We start from the raw sequence: 9,566 nt of genomic DNA, 5'->3' as shown, positions 1-9,566 counted from the left end.
CATCATTGCCTCATGACTACTGGTTAGTAAAGGGCCATTCCAGGACACAAGTGGATCAACAGGTCAGCTTGATAAGACCCTCATTGGACAGACTGGGTCTCCTGTTAAACACTCATAAGTCAACGCTCACCCACATTCAGAGAATAGAGTTCATGGTGTGGTGTTAGACTCAAGGCAAGCCAGAGCATTCCTACTTAGGTTACTGTGGGGGAAAGGATCTGCGGTCAGACAAGGAGCTAGGCCGAGGCAAGGGGAAGACTGGGAAGCAGTAGGGATGAGCAGGGGATATGGAGACTGATCGGACTAGGAGCTGGGGTGTGAGGAGACAACAGAAGCTGTCTGGGCAAAGAGACTAATGACAAGGGGCCCTGGAAGAGAGGTAATGGGGGGGATGACTGGAGGTTGGAGTGGGAAGGGGAGAGACAGCTCAAATGAGCATAGGGGAGCTGGGACTGGCTGTGCAAGGAGTCAGTGTGGGTGGGGAACTGAGAGCGGGGGGGAAAGTGGGTCTTGGAGGGAGAGCCCAGACTGGGAGATAAGGGCTGGTTGGGCAAGAAGACTGGAACTGGTTTGAGAAGCTTGAGGAGTGCACCCTGGGACTAGTTAGATGAGGAGAAGGGAAATGGAACCAGGAGCCAGTTGTGGGTAAGAGACAGGACTAGGAGAAGGATAGGTTGGAGGGGCCATGCTTGCAGGGATCAGGCAGAAATGATTTGTGACTGCTAGAGAACATCCCCTCCAGAACCTGAAACAGAACCCAAGCTTCCCAAGGGCTTGTCTACACTGGCCCACTAAATCAGTACTGCTGCAATTGATGCAGCAGCATCTATTTAGTTCTTCTTCGAGTGATTGCTCACATCCATTCCAGTTAGGTGTGCACACCGTGCGTGCACGTTCGTCGGAAACTTTTTACCCTAGCAACTCCAGTGGGCCGGCAGGTCGCCCCCTAGAGTGGCGCCGCCATGGCGCTCGATATATACCCCTGCCGGCCCACCCGCTCCTCAGTTCCTTCTTACCGCCGTGTCGGTCGTTGGAACTGTGGAGCGCGGCATTGCTGTCCTCCACGTCCCTAGCTCTCCTTGTTACTACCGTTATTACTACAGTTGTTAGTTAGTCGTTAAGTATAGTTAGTTAATTAGTTGTAGTGTAAATAGTATTTGTATATAGTTGTTCGCCGGTCTGGGCTGTAGCCCTTCCCGGCACCCGGCACCGGGCTCATGCCTGGTTCGCCGGGCTTTAAGCAATGTGCGGCCTGTAAAAAGCCTATGCCAACCAGCGACCCTCACGACGCGTGTCTAAAGTGCCTGGGGGAATCGCACAGGTCGGACAAGTGCCGCATTTGCAAGGCTTTTAAGCCCAGAACAAAGAAGGAGAGAGACCAGAGACTCAGGACTCTCCTAATGGAAGCGGCACTTGACCCAGCAGCTTCGCAGGCCATGATCTCGACGCCGGCACCGGATCGCACCGGCACCGGAAAGACTCCCCGGCACCGACCTTCCCCGGCACCGGGTGCAGAAGCGAGACCATCAACGTCTGCTACTCCAGCCAGGCAGACTCGAATGGAGCGCCCGGCATCGACATCGGCCGCGGCACTACCGGCACCGTCGACTCCGGGCCCGGTGGGTCCGTCGAGTCCGGTACCGCCAAGCTCCCCCATAAGATCTGGGGTTGAGCTATTGGTCCCATCTACTCCGGAGACCTTCGCCTCGGCACGGGACCTTATCGCCCTGACTGAGTCGACTCAGCCGCCACCCCCGGTACCTCCGGTGCGGGTAGCATCTAGGGGCAAGCCCATGATGACGGCACCATCTCGGGACTCACGCTCGCGATCGAGGTCCCGACGCCACGGTCGCTCGAGATCCCGCCGCCGCTCGCAGTCCCGGCACCGCTCCCCTCGGCGGTACCGGTCGCACTCGCGGCACCGATCGACCTCCAGACGGTCACGGTCTGACTCCAGCCGTCGATACCGGCACCGTGACTCTAGGAGCCAGTCTCGCCGTCATTCACCGCGCCGGTCGACCTCCCGGCACCGAGCTGGTGGCAGGTCCCGGTCCTGGTCGACCTCCCGGCACCACGTCGGTGGCAGGTCCCGATCCCGGCACCGAAGCAGCGGCCGGTACCGGTCCAGATCCCGGCACCGAGACAGAACCCGGTCCCGATCCCGGCGCCGCTATGACTCCCGGTACCGATCCCCGGCACCGAGAAGATCTTCGGTGCCGAACCACGCAGACTCTTATCAGCCGCGGTCGGCCCCGCCATGGCCTTCTAGACAGCCGTCGGTGTCATCTCAAGCGGACAGCGTATATGCGCTGGGCACCGACAGACAGGCGGCATTATTCCAGGACCCTCCGCAACAGGACCAGGGTCCGCAGCAGTGGGGGTTTTGGACACCCTGGGTGTACCATCAAGCCCAGGGCCCCCAACAGCTTCCTGCTAGGCCTGCAACAGCGGAGCACAGGGTGCCAGAGGCTTCGTTGTCTCGCCCCCCTCCCTCCCCTGATGGAGAGGAAGGATCGAAGCAGCAAGACCCTGGTCTTGCTCCTGAGACAGAGGCGAGGGCTGAGGGGGACCCCCCACTGGACACTTTCTTGCCAGGGGTCTCCTCATCCTCCTCCCCCGACGAAGCGGTGGCTGGCACTTCCTCCAGTAGCCCTCCTCCGCTAGATCTCAGGGCACACCAAGACCTCCTTAGGCGAGTAGCACAGAATCTGAGCTTGCAAGCCGAGGAGGTCTCTGAGATCGAGGACCCCATCGTCACCATCCTCTCATCCGATGCTCCCACCAGGGTCGCCCTACCCTTCATTAGGACGATCCAGGCCAACGCCAATACAATCTGGCAGTCACCGGCCTCCATCCCCCCTATGGCGAGGGGCGTCGAGAGGAAGTACATGGCCCCCTCCAAGGGCTACGAGTACCTCCACGTTCACCCGACACCGTGTTCCCTGGTGGTGCAGTCGGTGAACGAGAGGGAGCGCCACGGACAGGAAGCCCCAGCCCCCAAATCCAAGGAGGCCAGGCGTATGGACCTCCTCGGCCGCAAGGTCTATTCGGCTGGGGCCCTTCAGCTCAGGGTTTCAAATCAGCAAGCCCTTCTTAGCAGATATGCTTTTAACTCATGGGTGGCAGCGGACAAATTCAAAGAGCTGCTGCCACAGGAGGCCCGCCAAGAATTTGCGGCCATTCTGGACGAGGGCAAGAAGGTTGCACGAACCTCGTTGCAGGCCTCTTTGGACGCTGCAGACTCGGCTGCCCGCACCCTCGCCTCGGGGGTAACGATGCGCCGCATCTCCTGGCTTCAGGTCTCTGGCCTTCCACCGGAGCTCCAATACACCATCCAGGACCTCCCGTTCGAAGGCCAGGGCCTGTTTTCAGAAAAGACAGACCCCAGACTCAAAAGTCTTAAAGACAATCGGGTCATTATGCGCTCCCTCGGGATGCACACGCCAGGAACGCAGCGCAGACCCTTCCGGCCACAGCAGCAACAGCAGCGTAGGCCATACCCCCAGTTCCGCCAATGGCAGGACCTTAATAGGCGCCGCGGCAGGAATGGAAGGCGTAGACATTCGGGGAACCAAGGGGGGCAGAATCAAAGCTCCTCTAAGCCCCCGCCTGGGCCCAAGCCTTCGTTTTGAAGGTGCGCCCGAGGGCGCAGTAACAGTTTCCCCCACGGATCCTTCCCCCCCCGTTTTCCAACCGCCTTTCGTTTTTCCTCCCGGCGTGGACCCAAATAACATCGGACGGCTGGGTCTTACGCACGGTGCAGACGGGATACCGCCTGCAGTTTATATCATTTCCTCCTTCCCGCCCCCCTTCCTCGTCCCTCTTCAGGGACCCCTCTCACGAGAAATTCCTTCGGCAGGAGGTACAGACGCTCCTCAACAAAGGAGCTATAGAGGCGGTTCCGGAAAACGAGAAAGGCAAGGGGTTTTATTCCCGCTACTTTCTGATCCCCAAGGCCAAGGGAGGCCTCAGGCCTATCCTCGACCTGTGAGAGCTCAACAAGTACCTAGTGAAGTTGAAGTTCCGCATGGTATCCCTGGGGACCATTATCCCATCCCTGGATCCGGGAGACTGGTACGCCGCCCTCGACATGCAGGACGCTTATTTTCACATTGCCATTTGGCCACACCACAGACGTTTCCTTCGATTCGTGGTGGGCCGCCTTCACTACCAATTTGCAGTCCTCCCATTTGGCCTTTCTACGGCTCCGAGGGTATTCACAAAATGCATGGCCGTCGTTGTGGCACATCTTCGGCGCAATCGTATCCACGTGTTCCCTTACCTAGACGATTGGTTAATTCGGGGCACGTCGGAGCTACAGGTTTGCAGCCACGTCCGCAGGATCACCGGCCTGTTTGCTACCTTGGGCCTCATGATCAACGTAGACAAGTCCACCCTGCTCCCCACGCAGAGGGTGGAGTTCATCGGGGCCGTCCTGGACTCCACCGTGGCCAGGGCTCTTCTGCCGTTACCAAGGTTCCAGGTGTTGTCAGCGATCGTTCAGCGATTGCGGGCAGCCCCCTTAACATCAATACGGACATGTCTAACCCTGTTGGGCCACATGGCAGCATGCACATTTGTGACCGGTTACGCTCGGCTCCGCATGAGGCCCCTCCAGTCGTGGCTCATCGCACATTACCGGCCGGCAAGGCAACCACTAGACATGCTGATCACAATCCCCCAGGGGGTGTTGGATTCTCTCAGCTGGTGGCTAGACCAGTCCGTAGTGTGTGCGGGGCTCCCATTCCACCCACCCCAGCCCTCGGTGTCCCTAACGACGGATGCCTCAGATCTTGGCTGGGGGGCCCACCTGGGATCCCTGAGAACACAAGGCCTGTGGTCCCCGCAGGAGGTGAAGCTGCACATCAACATGCGGGAGTTGAGAGCGGTCCGCCTTGCTTGTCAAACGTTCTCACCAGCTTCGGGGTCGTTGTGTTGCGGTGTTTACCGACAACTCGATGACCATGTACTATATCAACAAGCAGGGTGGCACCAGATCCTCTCCCCTATGTCACGAGGCGATGCAACTCTGGGACTTTTGCGTAGCCCACTCCATTCACCTCACGGCTTCCTTTCTCCCCGGAGTACGGAACACGCTGGCGGACTGCCTGAGCAGATCCTTCCTTTCACACGAGTGGTCCCTTCGCCCGGACGTCGCCCTCTCGATCTTCCAGAGGTGGGGTTATCCCCGTGTGGACCTCTTCGCGTCCGGGGGGAACAGGAAATGCCAGGCGTTCTGCTCTTTTCAGGGCAGGGAACCCGGGTCTATAGCGGATGCCTTCCTTATTCCGTGGACGACCCACTTGTACTACGCGTTTCCCCCGTTCCCGCTGGTCCACAGGGTCCTTCTGAAGGTGCGCAGGGACAGGGCCCGCGTGATCATGGTAGCCCCGGCATGGCCCAGGCAACATTGGTACCCCATGTTGCTGGACCTGGCCATAGCCGACCCAGTTCCCCTGCCCCTTCACCCGGACCTGATCACCCAGGAACACGGGACTCTCTGTCACCCGGACCTGCAGTCGCTGCACCTAGCGGCGTGGTTCCTGCGTGGCTGACCAGTTCTGAACTGCGCTGCTCCACCCCGGTACGGGAGGTACTCTTGGGCAGCAGGAAGCCTTCCACTAGAGCAACATACTCGGCCAAGTGGAAGCGTTTCTCCTGTTGGTGCGTGGAGAAAGGTCTCCGCCCGATGGAAGTTTCGGTGGCCAATATTTTAGACTATATTTGGTCCCTCAAACAACAGGGCCTGGCGATATCGTCCTTGCGGGTCCACCTGGCGGCTATCTCCACCTTTCACCCGGGTGGGGATGGCCGCTCCGTTTTTTCTCACCCGACGGTGACTAGATTCCTGAAGGGGCTGGAACGTCTATACCCTAACGTCCGACTCCCTGCTCCAACCTGGGATCTTAACCTGGTGTTGTCTCGGCTCATGGGGCCCCCCTTCGAGCCGTTAGCTACTTGCTCCCTACTCTATCTCTCTTGGAAGACTGCCTTTCTAGTAGCTATCACCTCAGCTAGACGGGTGTCGGAACTCCGGGCTCTCACGGTAGACCCCCCGTATACAGTCTTCCATAAAGATAAGGTGCAGCTGAGGCCACACCCTGCCTTTCTCCCCAAGGTGGTCTCAGCCTTCCACATCAACCAAGAGATATTCCTCCCGGTTTTTTTCCCGAAACCTCACTCGTCAGGCAGGGAGCAACAGCTCCACTCGCTTGATGTCCGTAGGGCTCTCGCGTTCTATGTGGAGAGGACCAAACCGTTCCGCAAATCCCCCCAGCTTTTCGTGGCAGTAGCGGACCGCATGAAAGGGCTTCCCATTTCTTCGCAGAGGTTATCCTCGTGGGTAACGTCCTGTATCAGGACATGCTATGACTTGGCCCACGTCCCTACGGGCCATGTGACTGCGCATTCTACCAGGGCGCAGGCGTCGTCGCTGGCTTTCCTCGCCCGTGTGCCCATCCAGGAAATCTGTCGGGCAGCGACCTGGTCATCGGTCCACACCTTTGCTTCCCACTACGCCCTGGTCCAGCAGTCAAGAGAGGATGCGGCCTTCGGATCTGCAGTGCTCCATGCCGCTACTTCTCACTCCGACCCCACCGCTTAGGTATGGCTTGGGATTCACCTAACTGGAATGGATGTGAGCAATCACTCGAAGAAGAAAAGACAGTTACTCACCTTTGTAACTGTTGTTCTTCGAGATGTGTTGCTCACATCCATTCCACACCCTTCCTCCTTCCCCACTGTCGGAGTAGCCGGCAAGAAGGAACTGAGGAGCGGGTGGGCCGGCAGGGGTATATATTGAGCGCCATGGCGGCGCCACTCTAGGGGGCGACCTGCCGGCCCACTGGAGTTGCTAGGGTAAAAAGTTTCCGACAAACGTGCACGCGCGGCGCGCACACCTAACTGGAATGGATGTGAGCAACACATCTCGAAGAACAACAGTTACAAAGGTGAGTAACCGTCTTTTCAGGTAAAGCGCTCTCCTGGCAACGTTAGTACTCACCTTTTGTCTGTTGGGGAGGTGAAGTCAGTGGGAGATGCTGTCCCGCTGACATAGCATGGAGTAGATACCTTGTTAGGTCGATGTAAGCTATGTTGCTCGGAGTGTGTGTGATTTTTTCACGCCCCTGAGTGATGTAACTTACATTGACTTAAGCAGCAGTGTAGACCAGACCTGAGTTTCACCATTCCTCTGCTGTCAGGAACGATCTGTGAAACCCTTTGGCGAAGTATGGGTTTCATCCCCATCTAATGCTGGTCCACACAGATGTGTAAGACTACATTTTAGTCAGAGGTATTTTTAGTAAAAGTCACAGGCAGTAAACAAAAATTCATGGCCTATGACCTATCCCTGACTTTTATTAAAAATACCTGAGACTAAAACTTGGGGGTGGGGCTGGGCAGCCAAAGGCCCTATGGGTGCTGTGGGAGGGTGGATAGTGCTGCACGGCCAGGGACCCCTGCAGATGCTGGAATGGGGGTGGCGGCAGCAGCATGCAGCCTGGGCCCCCCACTGGTGCTGGGGTGGGGAGGCAGGGCCAGTAGGCTCCCTACCTGCCTCCGCACCTACCCCCAGCAGCAGAGTTTGGGTGTGGGAAGGGGCAGAGAGTTGGAGCATGGGACAGGGTGAGGTGGGATCTGGGTGGCACTTACCTGGCTGGAGGGCTCCCCGAAAGTGACAACATCCCCCTTGTCCAGCTCCGTATGAGGTGGAGGCGTGGTCAGGCAGCTCTGCGAGCTGCCTCCGCCTGTAGGTACCACCCCCGAAGCAGTTCCTGGCCAATGGGAGCTGCAAAGCCAGCACTCTGGCCGGAAGCAGCATGCAGAGCTGCCTGGCCACACTTCTGCCTAGCTGTTGAGCGAGGGGGGATGTGTCTGCTTCTGGGGAGCAGCCCAGAGCCCAACTCACCCCATCCCATGCCCTTTCCCCCGCCCACACCCAAACTCTGCTGTTGAGGGTACGGTGGCCCAAGACTGCCCCTGAGCTAGGTGCACTGGCTGCTGCAGAAGTCACAGAGGTCATGAAAATCAGATTCCGTGACTTCCATGCAGGGCCGGCTCTAACTTTTTTTGTCACCCCAAGCCAAAAGAAAAAAAAAAAAAGCAAAGCCCCACTGTAACACCCCCCCCCCCCCTGAGTGCCACACTGGCCAAGCCCTCCGCCCCCCCCGAGCGCCACGCCGCCCAAGCACACCCCATCTCACCCCCCCCGAGCGCTGCCCAGCCGAAACAACAAACAAACAAACAAACAAAAACCCTCCAGTGCTGCCTAACAGAACCAAAACCCCCCCCAAAAAACCCGAACACCGCCCCACCCCAAGCACATGCTTGGTCGGCTGGTGCCTGGAGCTGGCCCTGCTTCCATGACCTCTGTGACAAACTCACAGCCTTAATGATGACAACCTACATTTACCCTGATAGCTCAATTGAACTGAGATCTGGATGGTGGATCTAAAGATTCCAATTCTGCTGATGAACTAAGTGGAGATCAATGTGATGCCACATGCTGCAATATCTGTTGAATCAGATATCTGTTTAATGCCATTGTTTTCCACTGGATGCATGCCTCATCCAATGCATAGCATGGACTTGCTCTGGGGATGAAGAGTGGTTGTATAGGATAGGAGGCTGTTGTCTCTGAAGAGAGAGGATACTCTCCTGATTAATGTGATTGAACGCTGCCCTAGAGAATTGAATTTGCTGCCACAGAGTTCCTATGTGATTGCAGGCAAGTTGCTTTGACCAAACATTTCACAGGTGGTCACTAGCTGTTTGTTCCTCATTTTCTAGGTGCCCAAATTGAGACTCTGGGATTGGCTCTGCAGAAATACTTAGCAATCAGAGCTGCAACGAAGTCAATGGGAGCGGTTCTTTGAACATAGAAAATGCTATAGAATGCTAAGCACTCTGAAAAATCAGGTCTCAGGTGTCTCAAATTGAGTGTCAAAAATTAGTGGACACTTCTGACATAAATCTCTGTGCCTCAGTTCCCTATCTGTAAAATGGGGATAATACAAACCTTCACTTAACAGGGGTGTTGTGAAGATAAAATAATGTTGTAAAGCAGTTGTTCTCAAAGCTGGTCTACCGCTTCGTCAGGGAAAGCCCCTGGCGGGCCAGGCCAGTTTGTTTACCTGCCACATCCGCAGGTTTGGCCGATTGCAGCTCCCGCTGGCCGCGGTTCATGGAGTCCCTCGGCCCATGCTGCTTTCCGCAGCCCCCATTAGCCTGGAGCGGGGAACCGCAGCCGGTGGGAGACGTGATCGGCCAAACCTGTGGACGTGGCAGGTAAACAAACCAGCCCGCCAGAATCTTTCCCTGAACAAGCGGCGGACCAGCTTTGAGAAGCACGGTTGTAAAGCACAGAGATACTGTACTGATGAACACAGTAGAAAAGCCGATGAGGAAATAAATAATTTGCATTCAGAGGAGAGTATTAATAGTGTATTGTAAATAAAGCATAGGGGCCAATCACTGAACAACAAGAAAATAAAATATTGAATAGCTGCTTATTAAGGGAGCACTGTTCATCTGGTGCACTGAATGAGGTAGGGAGCTTATGGAAA

Source organism: Gopherus flavomarginatus, chromosome 4 (assembly GCF_025201925.1).
Source record: "Gopherus flavomarginatus isolate rGopFla2 chromosome 4, rGopFla2.mat.asm, whole genome shotgun sequence".
Lineage (NCBI taxonomy): Eukaryota > Metazoa > Chordata > Testudines > Testudinidae > Gopherus > Gopherus flavomarginatus.
Note: the sequence above shows the minus strand (reverse complement) of the source record.